This window comes from Lepidochelys kempii, chromosome 8 (assembly GCF_965140265.1).
Source record: "Lepidochelys kempii isolate rLepKem1 chromosome 8, rLepKem1.hap2, whole genome shotgun sequence".
NCBI classification, from domain to species: Eukaryota; Metazoa; Chordata; order Testudines; family Cheloniidae; genus Lepidochelys; species Lepidochelys kempii.
The window spans coordinates 9,780,479-9,794,297 of record NC_133263.1 but is presented as its reverse complement, the minus strand read 5'-3'; positions in this window follow the sequence as shown (position 1 = coordinate 9,794,297).

The following is a 13,819-nucleotide window of genomic DNA, read 5'->3' as shown; positions in this document are numbered from 1 at the left end:
CCAACTTGAGACATCTTGGACCTGGTTTTCCGAGGCCTTCTCACACAGTAGCCCCCATTAACTTCAAGCAGAAGTATGAGTGCTGAGAACTTCTGAAAATACGGCATAAGTATCTCAGTTTGGACACCCAGCACTTCCATCATCAAAAACCAAGGCCATTTTTGGAAAAAAAAATTGTCCTATGTCTTCACTCATTTTGTGTGGTGTTTAGCACATCTTTGGCACCTGAAAAAATTATTCTTCAAACTTGACAGAATTCAGAGAATGCAGCCAATCTTTGTCCTCTTTCCTGAGAGGAACAGAAGTAAAATGAGGAGGCAAAACATCTAACATATGAATATGAAGACATCATAAGGCCCTAAATCATCAGAACATTCAAGAGAAAGGTCTTGGAAGGGCTCAAGGTAAGGATTTTTCAGATCAGGCAATTAACAATATGGGCAGTGAAAGCACAGGAGGTAGAAACATTGGATCACCTTTGCTTTAAGCTTTTGCCTTCCATGGTACATTGTCTTCACCAAAACCTTTTTCAGTGTGCTAATATTCTTTCTACACACACAACTAACATGTAAAGATCAAGCACTCTGCCCCAGACTGAGATGCAAAATCTTTTTATGGAATGTTTATTTTCTTCATCTCTGTGACTGTTGCCCTCTAGTGGTGGATGTATATTTTTACACTAAGCCTGTTTTCCACTAAGTTCACAAAGCCACACTTGTTTCACAGACACAGCATTTTTCTAGTTTGTGGCATACACGAACATTCCTTTATTTTTAATTTAAAATGATCCAGGGCTTATGCTGATCATTCCCCCTTACATTTAGGATTTAAAGGTAACAAGTGGCCAAGATTACAACCTAGCTATGAATTTTGGAGACACCAGGTGCGTGAGGTAATAGCTTGTATTGGACCGTCTTCTGTTGGTAAGAGACAAACTTTGGAGCTATACAGAGCTCTTCTTCAGGTTAGGAAATGTAATTGGCGTGACACAGCTAAATACAAGGTGGAACATATTGTTATGCATCAGGAGTTAACACATGTCCCAAGAGACCATTCAAGCGGACAGAATCACAGGACAAGTTGACAACACACATACATACCACCAAGATATGTAAACACCTGAGCAAAGGCAAAAGATTTCTCTATCTGGCAGACAGAGGTGGGGGCCCATAGACAAGAAGTTAGGCACATTTTAACTTAAGAAAAATCAATTATTTCTATTTTATTTTCCAGTTAGGCAAGGGTGTGTGGTGTAGTGGCTAGAGCAGAGCCCTGGGATTCAGAACTCTGGGGTACTAGTTCCGGTCATGTCACTGGCTCTTCGCCAAGTCACTTAGGTGCAGATTTTTCAATGGCACTTAGGTGCCTAGCTCCCATTGTCTCTCAGTTGGAGTTAAGTACCATCTGAGTTTTTGAAAAGCTACCCTTAATTCTTCCATTTCCACCCTCTGTAAAATGAGAAAACTACTTATGCAATTCATAAGCATGTTGTGAGGCTTAATATTTGAGTACTGTAACTTTGAGATACTGACATAAATGGTTCTATACAGGGGAAAATCCCTCGCCCATTCCAAGCCAAATCTACTAGCCCTGTATGTCCTTTACCTCATTTCTTTTTCATTAAAAATATATTTTACCTTCAATTTTTGTTCTTTGCAGCAGTCCAGTAAACATGGTCACACTGCTTTGTCTAATATTCTCATAAGCATATTGGTTGTTTAATCAGCAAAGAGAGACTCGGACAGCCTGTCTACTGACACCTAAATAAAGGATTGTCCCTCATGAACCAGCTTGATATCTCTTTTTTGACAGATAATCATTGTTCAGTCTAAAGACTCAGCTACAAATGTCTGAAGGAGACACTGCTAACTTAAGCACAATTCTGTCTGCATTATTAACCCACTACTGTGTACTAACAATACCAAATTGTGTATTACAAGTTTCACTGAAAGATAAGGGAAAATGGACAGTTACCTGTAGTTCTACTCCTTTGAGTATATCATCTCACAGGATTCCAACTCTTGGGTCCCAAACCTGTAGCATGACACAGGTAGGAACACCCCCAGCTGTTACATTTTTGGTCCCCTGCAGCACTGACAGTTAAGAGGAGCCTCCCCAAATTTCCATTCCAAACAACAATTTCTCAGCACCCTCTCACACAGCTCCCCAATGCACAGGAAATACGAGCTCCCCCAAAGCCACCAATTATATACACCCACAGTGTAATATTTCCAAAATTCACCAGTGTCATCTCAGTGCTGAATACAGCAGGACTTTAAAGTTACACAACACCTAAAACCGCAACCTCAGCCACTGAGGTGAGGTAGGTGGCTAAGTGAAAATCCTGGGCAATATCTTCAAAGAAGAAAGAGGCATTCCAAACAAAGTTTGTATACTCTCTACCTCAATGCTGAGAATGAGCTGATTTTCCCCTCCAAAGCCAAAGCTCAGCAGAAGGATTGTGACATAAATCTCACCCACATCCATCACACCCTATTAGTGCATGACAGCCCTCAAATATCTGACACAAAATACGGCAGACGTGCGTAAAAAGGTAGAACAACTAGCTAAGGACTATCATCCACTCTAGACTCCTTCCACCTGGGATTGAGACGAAGAAAGTTTGAACAAGATACGTAGGCATGAGAATATTGTAGGGGCTATACACCGACACCTATATACCTCTTGTCACCTACAGTGGGAATCTTAACAGAATTCACAGCACCACCTTATCCATGTAATCCAATATAAGGGGAATTAGCCATAATACCACACAGTTCATTCATTCTGTAGACTAGGTACTTAGTAAACTGACTCAAGAAAACATCCGATGAAGTGAGCTGTAGCTCACGAAAGCTCATGCTCAAATAAATTGGTTAGTCTCTAAGGTGCCACAAGTACTCCTTTTCTTTTTGCGAATACAGACTAACACGGCTGTTACTCTGAAACCTGTCAAGAAAACATGAGCTCACAAACCTGGCATGACTCAAAAGGGTTTCCTTCAATTAAGGGTCTGTCTACACAGTCCTACACAATGAGTTAGTGCACAGCAAGCTGGGGTGTGACCATTCAGCACACTAGTCTGCCACATAGACCAGCCCTTAGTCAGACTATGTCAATATTCCTTAAAACAGGGTGGTGGAGGCAATAGGACTGAATGTGTCAAACCCTGAAACTGCACATCACTTGAAGAGATGAGGACTGGCCTAAAATAGTCTAGTCTTGTTGCCCAACAAAGTTTGATGCTAATAAACCAGAAACATGTAAGGTAGCCACAAAGAGAGGACTGGGACACTAGGATAGGAAATTTCACATTCCTCTAGAACTCTACCCAACCAGAAAGCAGTCCGGGAAGGTAGCGGTCTTACAAGTCACCATTGCTGACTAGAGTCCCAGTTAGAATAGCTTCCCAGCTACTCAGAAAGGCACATTAGCCTCCAGACAGTATTGACGTTCTGAGATCTGGTGCGAGCACCACAGCAATCTCAGCCACTGGCACAGAACATTCATAAACAATCTGGCTGCGTTCCTTTTAGGACCACCACCTGAGGGACCACCAGCAGTGCCAACGCATTAAGAGAACCCAGCCTTGGCGCTCAGCTTTCCGAGGCAAGCGTACCTACTTGGCAAAGTGCCCATTTCTAAAATGCAATTTGATAATAGGTGTCCCTACGCTAGTCGTGCGTAGTGATCAGAGGACCACCAAAGTGGGGACATCAATGCAACTGTGAGTCATAGCTGCCTCTTTGCACAGCATACAACGGGCAGGGTGTCAGCACCCAGCGATTCTAGGTTCAGCATGTCATGCCATTAACACACCTGATGTGACAAGGGGAAGCGATAAAGGGTCTAACTGCCCCTATTGCCAGTGCACTGGGGCTGAGAGACACTTTGCTAAAGCAAACACACACTAGACCCCACAATCTGCATGGCATCAAGGTTGGCGATTCTCTATGTGCAGGCTAATGCACTCGCTAACATCAGAGAGCCGGAGGGCTGACTACCCATGACACTGCTGCGGTACACAAATGTACTGAAGACCAACACACCAGGGATGAAACACCTCCTCTGCCTGGCGCTGTTGCAAGGAATCTCCTCCTGTGATGCAGTTATAGATTGCAAGGCCAAAAGGGATCGTCGTGATCTAGTCTGATCTCCTGCATAACACAGGCCATAGGACCTCCCAGAACTAATTCCTGTTTGAACTAGAGCACATATATATATTTTTTTTTTTTAGGAAAAAACATTAGTAAGATTGATGTGTTCATCCGCTTCCCTTCCATTCCACTCTAGCGCTGATACACCAAGGGTGGAGAGCTACACCAGTGAGGAAGCATGGACACGTTGGGATGTTCCTTCTTCCCTGGAAATGATACCCTAAGTGTGAGGCACCTTTTCCTTAGCACCAAAGTGCCAAGAGTGGAGAACTAATGCACATGAGCACCCCTTCTTCCATGGCACAAAGGGCAAGAAATCAATACAACAGTTCACCTTCCCTTCAGAGAGTCGCTGACTCTAGTGTAGGGTGGTCTGGGCTTCCCTATCTTGACTCCAGGGTGCCCCATTTGAGGCACCAAGGGCACATCCCTTTTGAGGTGCTGCTGATTTGCAAGGGAAGAGTCAATTTACCAGACACCCTCTTCAGAAGTGCTGATGCTCTTATGCGGGAAGGTATTGACATACTCACATGCCTCCCCTTCATAGCACTGATGCACCAAGGCAGAGACATGTGCTGTAGGGCACTGCTGAGCCTAGTGAGAAGTACCAATTAAATGTATTGAAACAGTAGCACTTATGCAAGGACAAGGTGCTGACCCCAACCTCCATGATTGTCACTCAAATGCTTTTACAGACGCTGACCTTAATACCCTCTCCTGGCACTCAGACAAGGCATGTAGCCCCCAATTCACAGTGATACTTAGGCACCTAAGGAGCAGTTACCTTCTGCAATAACGGAAGTTCTATAAGATGTCTTCTCCGTAGGTGCTCGATGTCAGGTGTGCTCACATCCCTGTGCCTTTAAATTGGAGATTTTTGGTAGAAGTGCCAATTCGGCCAGCATGGGCATTACATTTCATCAGGCCCCACTCCTAGGCTATACAGGGCTGGGTGGGTGAACCGCCCTCAGTTCTTTCTCTAACGCAAAGTCCCCACAGGAAACTCTGAAGCAGAGGGGAAGGAGGGTGGATAGTGGAACACCCACAGACATACATCTCAAAGAACTCCAGTTACTGCCCAAGGTGAGTAACAGTTGGAACACTTCTCCGGACACATCACAGGCTCAATCTTTACACTTACCTCTGCAAGTGGAATCTCATGAAATCTTTCCTACTGTTCAATACCTTTTGTGTCTCCTGAGGACAAGTCGACTCTAGTCCCAGGAGTCATTGAGGAGCCATGCTTTGAGATGACGTACCTTCAGGTTGGGATGAAGAGTGCGGCTGGCATCCTGGGAAAGATGATGAGGAATGGACGGGAGGTTGATCTCCTGACAGACAGCTAGATGAATTAGGTAAGGATACCGTATCTGTCTGGGCCACATTGGGACTATCAATATAATTCTGGCTTTGTCACACTTGATCTTGTTGATTACCTTCAGAATCAGAGGCATTGAGGTGAAATGCATATAGAAAGTCTCGTCCATGGACCAAGGAAGGCATCTCCCAAAGAGAGAGGACCCTGGGGTAACAGTATGTAGCAGGGGAAGGTCCTCCTCCCCCCAGGGGAAAGGGATCAAGAGAAAGCCCCCCTACATAATAAGTAAATAAAATAACTTGAGAAACAATAAAAAGAACGGCAACTAGGCTAAAAGACTTCAAAAGTAAGGCACACTAACATTTCGTCTCAGGCCCAGGCTGCTGAGAAGGAACGGAGGGTGGTTCTCTCACGCAGCCCTAAATAATCTCAGAGCAGGGCACGAGGAAGCATAGGGAGCATGCACAGGCTGAACAGGTGATATTACCAAAAATCTCCAATTAAAGGCGCAAGGGCTGTCAGCGCACCAGAAGCGGTGCGCCCACTGGAACATGACTCAAACAAGATGTCCAAGTTTTAGCCTCCACCACAATCCACAAAACTCTAGCTGAACTCCATTGGTGCCTAAACTCACCAGGCCCCTAAGTTTTTGCCTCTGGGCATGCACCCTGCTGCTTCACTCTAAGACACCTATCTTCAGACACCTATCTTCCACCTAAGCCCCCAGAGCGATCTACAAACCAGGGGAAGACTGGTGTTCATCTTCCTAAGCCAAGTGAGGGACCCAATCTAGTTAGCAAGCTTAGAGGGGACCTTCAGGATCAGGTCCCATTCAAAATTTCACCAGAGGTGCTGGTGACCACCTTATACCTTTTAGCCCAGTGGTTAGAGCACTCCACTGAGATGTGGGAGTCCCAGGTTCAGTTCCCCCTCTACTAGAGAAAAGGATTTCTCCAGCAGCAGAGAGAACTAAACCTGGGCCTCTCACAACCCAGATGAATGCTCTCACCCCAGGGTTCTCAATCAAGAGTACGTGTACTGCTGGGGGTATGCAGAGGTCTTCCAGGGGGTACATCAACTCATCTAGATATTTGCCTAGTTTTACAACAGGCTACATAAAAAGCACTAGTGAAGTCAGTACAAACTAAAATTTCATAGACAATGACCCGTTCATATTGCTCTACACACAGAATATACATACTGTACTTTTCAAATTGATTTATTTTATAATTATATGGTAAAAAGCAAGCAATTTTTCAGTAATACTGTGATATGACACTTTTGTATTTTTATGTCTGATTTTGTAAGCAAGTAATTTTTAAGTGAAGTGAAACTTCGGGGTATGCAAGACAAATCAGCCTCCTGAAAAGGGTATAGTAATCTGGAAAGCTTGAGAGCCACTTCTCTAATCAGGGGGCTAAAAGTTATAAGGTGGGCACAACCATCACCAAGGCTGCCTCTTCCAGCCACTGTGTGGCAGGCACCTAACTTATTCCCACAATGAACTACTTAGGTACCTAAGCCACCTGACTGCAAGCCAGGGGTGGGCAATAATTTTCGCAGGGGGGCCACTCCATGAATTTAGATAAGTTGTCACAGGCCATACATTTCTACTACATTAATGGAGTGGGTGCGGGGTCTGGGAGGGAGTTTGGGTGCAGGACAGAGCTCCAGGCTGGTGCAGAGTGTTGGGGTGCAGGAAAGGGTGAGAGGTGTGGGCTCTGGGAGGGAGTTTGGTGCAGGAGGGGGCTCCGGGCTGGGGCAGGGGATTAGGGTGCAAGAGGGGCTGCAAGGTCTAGGATGAGTTTGGGTGCAGGAGGGCGTTCTGACCTGGGGCAGGGGTGTGGGAGCGGGTGCAGGCTCTGTCCAGGAGGCACTTACCACAGGCGGCTCCCAGCCAGCAGCACAGCAGGGCTCAGGCAGGCTGCCTGCCTGCCATGGCCCCATGCTGCTCCCAGAAGCAGCTGTGGCCAGCTGCTGCTGGCACATCTCTGCGTGCCCCTTGGGGAGAGGGGGGGCAGCAGGTCTCCGTGTGCTGCCTGTGCCCACAAGCACTGCCCTCGCAGCTCCCATTGGCCAGTTTCCAGCCAATGGGAGCTGAGGATGACGGTGTTGGGGGCAGAGGCAGCGCACAGAGCCACCTCACCCTCCCCCCCCCCCCACCAGGGGCATGCAGAGACATGCCAGCAGCAGCCAGCTGCTTCTGGGAGCAGCATGGGGCCACAGCAGGCAGGCAGCCTGCCTGAGCGCACAGCCTAGAGATCGCAAGGGGGCAGCCAAAAAGCCTGGCAGGCCGGACAGAAATGTTAGATAGGCTGGATCTGGCCTGCGGGCTGTATTTTGCCCACCCCTGTTCCAGGTAATGGGTTCCCATTGATGGTTTGCCAGCAGAGATAAGTGCCTCCCTAAAGGCCACACTTAAGTCCTGTCCAGTTCACAGAAATAGGCACCTTAGAAACACCCGTCATGAGCATTTCCCATTGGCTAGCCTACCCGCTCTAATGGATCGTATTCTTAGGTGCCTCTCCCCACCATTCACAGTATAAAGAGCTTAGGTGCCTAACCCAGGCTATGGGGACCACAATATTGTCTCCATGATTTTACAGGTGCCTAAATTAGGTGCTACGAGACTGAACATCCCAACACGTAGGTCCCTTTATGGATCCAGGCCATAGCCTGGAGTCTTTCGCTAACTTGAGCTAGGGAAATGTGCCTTACAACTCCAGAACTGCAGAGCCATTAAGCTTCAAAAATCTAGTGACAAATGGCCCCTGGATCAAGGAGTCTTCCCTCCAAAAACACCCCAATGGATACCTCATTGGTTAAATGGTGAGTCAACATCCTGAAACAGATGAAAACTGGGGGGTAGGAAACAACATGATTTTTTAAAAAACAAGCTACATACACCAAACCAGGTAGTTAAATACACATTTTAAAAATCTGGCCTTAAGTGCCTAAAGATTCAGCTGGGATCCTGGTTGGATTTTCCAGAAATGCTTAATCACCCTAGGTGCTTTTGAAAAATCTCACTAGGCATCTATTAGCATTTTTAGTCACCTAAATACCTTTAATCATCTAGCCCTTCAGTCTCATGACCAAGAAACAACTGCCCTCAGCCATGACATGTGCTTCAAGAACAAAGTAACTGTCTTCCCCAGTCACAGGTAGGAAACACTTCACTGACAAAGCAACTCACAAACCAGGAATTTATTCTACCCATTCCAGTACTTAACATAGCTCCAAGGAACACAGCAATGCTTTAAAAGAATTCACAGCTCAGACCTGAGATTGGGGCTCAGGACCAGTTCAAAACCAGATGTAGCTGGAATGACTGTAGGAGAAACCAATAAAAGATACAGCAGAAGAGCTATATGAAGTAAAGGCAGCATCAAAGGAGGAGCCAGAGGAGCAGCAGATTAAGTTTGGTGCGCAGCTTCTGCAAGCAGCTTCCTTGCTATCTGTGGTCAGAAAGGGCCAGAGTTCCAGAGTTAGACTGAGGAAGCTGCCACATGGGGGGGGAGCTGGAATAGAACATGGAAGAGGTGGCTCATCTTGGCAGCCATAGTCACAGAGGACCAAAAATCAAACAGCTAGGGGAGTATGAACTGGGCTCACAATGGAGGCTGGAGACCCAAGTAAAGAGAAAGTGCCAGTTTTCACTTTGTTTACCACGCATATTTGTAAGGCCCTACCAAATTGACTGTCCATTTTGGGCACAGGATTTCAAAAGTCATAAATTTCATTGTTTCAGATATTTAAATGGTAGGGGTCCTGACCCAACTCTGAAGACTGCAGCGCAGGAGGGTGGCATGGTACGGTATTGCCACCCTTACTTCTGCACTGCTGTTAGTGGGATGCTGCCTTCAGAACTGGGCACCTGGCCAGTGGTTGCCACTCTCTGGCCTCCCAGCTCTGAAGGCAGTGCAGGAGTAAGGGTGGCAATACTGCAACCCCACAACAACTTTGAGACACCCCCCCCCATGCTCCTCTTTTGGTTTGGGACCCCCCCCATTTGAGAAATGCTGGTCACAAAGTGCACAAAAGACCAGATTTCGCTGGGGAGACCAGATTTCATAGTCCCTGATGCGTTTTTCCACAGCTGTGAATTTGGTAGGGACCTACATATTTGACAGCGCTGTGTATAGGTTTGCTACTTTCCCGTGGTTCCATGGGTCTTTCCCATAGCGACAGGAAAAGAATTTTTTTTAAAAAACAGGGAAATATGACTGTAAAACTGGAAGGTACACCTGAATATTTTTAAATCAATTTTTCAGTGGACTAGATTTTGAGTTCACTATACCCCTTTATGATGTGACTTAAAAACCATTTCATTTCCATTTTTGAAATAGTGTTCCAACTGATATTACACATCATACTTTAAGAGTTCAGACTTTAATCTCTAGTGAGAACAGGGCAGCTTGGACATGCATGAGAAAATTTTGCCTTTTTTCCTTTTACACTAACAATTAAACTGCTAAAGCTTTTTATGGGCAGCACCTCTGCTTATTAGGGGAATTCCTATAATGTTCATTAGCCATTCATACGTTCAATGGTCACGACTAACTATGCATCTTGATTTTTGCAGAGCTTTGATCATTTTCACAATTGCTACATATAGTCAGAATTCAAGAGGTAACAGCTGGAAGCTTCAAAACAGATGGTATTAGTCAAAACCAGGCTTGATATCTAGGTTTTCAAAGCTAAGGAGCTTTGGGCTAGGTTATTTGGATGGCTGATAATCAGAGGATATATATCTAGTGTTCTAAGCTTGATGTGTCCCTGTGGCAGGCAAAGATGATGTTGAAGTAAAGAGAAAATGGTACAGAGTTTAAGCACAGAAGTTTCTGGTTATCAGGGAATAAGGTAGAGTATCAAGGGGTGCGAAATTCAGTTTAGGAACAGGTGGCACAAGGAATACATCATCTACAACCTCCCCAATTGGGGGTAAAAGGTTAACAGGTCAAAGTACAGACATTGAGATATGGGGGTATGTTGTCCATATAATGGCTATGTTCAGGTGTGGAGTATAATGAGACAATGAGGGTAGATTTACCCTCATTTGGGGGGATTTAATGTTCAGTGAGTTTATGGTTCCAGTTCATATGGTCCAATGGAAAAAGTCTCTCAGTCCCTTTCCCATAGTTGATGCAAGATCCTGTCTACACCACACTCTTAGCACAAAATTCCAACTCCTGCTACCACCAGGTCAACTGCACCAGGGTCGCAGTAACGCAAAACACCAAGTGCTGCCAGAGCTGTGTCCAGTATACAGTTTTTAAACTGTGACATCTGAACTAGTGGTAGCACCTATGAGAATCCTGCCTGTCCCATCCCCCCACCCAAATTCCCTGTCCGTAGGTACAGCCTAAAGGTCTGTGGTGTTCAGTCTTGATACTTAAGCAGTATTCAGGCACTAGTTAGATCTTCAAGGGGGAAAAGGAATCAGGAATAGCTGTCACTTCTGACCAAAACTACAGCTATTATTCAATCTCTTGCAGTATTTGCTCCTGCAGTACCCCCACTGTACTCCACTCTCCCTCCAAGAGATGGTTTGGACATTTTGAGGGAGGCAGAGATGAAAGAAGGATTAAATGGCTGTTAGGATTTGAACTGATCTCTGTCAGTTGTACAGAGTGAGTGATTGTAGCTTTCCTCCCCTTTTTATCAATTAAGGAAATTCCACAACGAATTCTTGGGAGCAGAAAAGGTAGAAAATTAGGAGTAGAATTGTCAAAGGAACCTCAGAGAGATGGGTACCCTATTCCCTTGGCTTCTTTAAAAATGCCAGCCTAGAACACACAAGTGCCAGAAAATTCTCAGCAAAGAACACACTTTGCTACAGCCTTTCATTTCCTCACATAAATATACACCCATGCCAAAAAGGGGATAGGATGCTATTAGTAGTAGCCTTTACATAACACTATTGTAATCAATATATGCATAGCTATTACAGGTAAGCACATTTTTCGGAGTGTTTTAAAGCGTAATTACTAAATGCTGTAAATATAAAACTCACAAATGGTCATTAGGTGGGCTTTTAACTCCATTATGTATCATATTGCATTTTAAAGCAAGCATGAAGATGTAAATGTGCTTTTATTCATTTTAAACACAAAATGTACAAGTAGGCACCTCCTCTTAAGTTAACTATTTAAAAGAGTTATACAGCAGTTAATAGAAGGAACCATGAAGGAAGGTCAGTTAACCCATGTCACTTTGTAAACTCTAGTTGTAGTTAGGGAAAGAAACTTCAGTTTTTGGGTGTAAATTTTCAGCCAAAAAGAGTATGTTGACCCAGGGAACTTACTTTATATAAACACAAAATGTCACTGAATTCATTTAACTTTCACTAAGATTAATTTTTCATATTTGAGAAAATCTTCATCCCTTAAGGTTCCAGAGCAAATTATACCACATGAAATCTATTCAGTGATAAACGTCTGTCAAAAACATCAGAGAATGGACACTGCCTTGAGAAAACTCAAATGGGTACCAGCTCACTCATAAGTGAAGCAAATGTTGTGTTTGACCAGATTGCCATAGTGAACACCTGTTTCTCCCCACCATGCACACACAATAGAGCACCATAATTTCATAAAGTGTCTTTTGAAGTGTATTATTTTTTCAAAACCAGAAAAGTTTAAAGCAAACAATTGCAGCTTGGAAAACCTATTGTTATGTATTTAGGAACAAGATCTCCGAGTTTCTAGACTTCAACGGGAGGTAGGATCCTCAGTACACCCAATATCAGGCCCTTGTGTAGCAACAGAAATGCAATTATAGTGTGACAATGATACCAACAGATAGTTGCAAAGACAGGGATGATCAATCAGTGCACTTACCTAAGGCTACACTAAAGAAATGTGCTATTCTAAGACCTAATAATTATAAAAACACCTTGCAGCCACACAGTGGTGCTCCAAATCAGGGGTGTGGGATGAAGGTAAATACCATTTGGAATGGACTGTTTCTGGAGGTTAAATATCATTTCAGCCTCATTTTAGTGCTAGTGTAGGCACAGACTAGCTGAAACAGTTCAACTAGTCATCTTACTATTGTTCCACAGTGCATATTTGTGTCACTTCCCAGAATACACTGTTTCTGGAAGCAGAGTTGGATAGTGTGAGGTACTTACCTAGAGCACTGCAGCTGAAATCATTTAGGACAGTATTAGATGAACATAGAGCAAACCTAAAATGTTACACGATGGCTACTGTGTGTGCACTGAAACCTTTGTTCAAGGCCCTAGCACGCACATGAGCCCTGTCCAATTAAACATACTAAACGGGTAGGGGAAGGAGAAGGAAGACATTTCATTTTTAAAATATGTACTTTGTATCACATCTGTAACAGATCAGTGACCTACAGAATTTTTAAAGTAATCAGAGTGAGGTGCGTCAGCAAAGTTAGTTAACATTTGAAAAATCACTCTTCTGAACTGCCTGTCACCTTACATGCAAGAGAAAATAAACAGTTTGTTTTCATTACAGTAATGGGTAGGAATTATATATTATATATGCAGGTGTTCAGTGGGTTTTTTAAATGCACAAGTTGTCACTATTAAAAATGGTTCTACACCAGGCTTTAAATGAGACAAGTAATAAATCACTCAAATTTTTAAGTTAATGGGTCAAGTGCTGTTAGATAAGTGTGTTGATACTCTTCACCATCAAAAATCCCTTTGTTAAAGTTAAAGCAACCCATTTTACAACAAAAATCCCTTACCAATTCCTTAGATTATAAAGATGAAAACAGTTAAACTAAATTATGCCTTTTACTTTTTGTACTTTATTCAGTTTGGAAAGCAGACTAGCTGGTTTCACTTTCTCATGTACAATGTTGTCTATTTGTATCCAACAAAAATGCTTAAACCACAAAATTTAAAAGTTTTTAATGTAATTTAACACTTAATCTAATATTAAACTACAGCAAACTAAGGCCATTTTACTTCAGAATGAGGGTATCATACACTACACTTTAACATCACATCTTTTGTTAATTCAGCTTACCTTTCATTTAACTTCCCTGGGCAGACATGCCCACAAGAGAAACAAAAACTAACTAGAGAAAAAGTGTCATCAAATGCACCAAATAAAAATATTTCTCCCCCAATTAATCCTTAGGAGTTACTTGTATCAATAGCAGGTGAAATATTTTCACAGATGTGAGATTTAAACTGGGGTCCTTTTAATACACATGTTTTGACCAGTTTTTATATCCAATAGGGTACTCTTGGAAAGCACCTGAGTCTCTAAGACGTGTTCCTTCACAACAGAGTGTTTCTGTTCTCTAGAGAAGCAGCCACAACAGAGCAACTATAATCTATTTGAAACATTCTCCACAC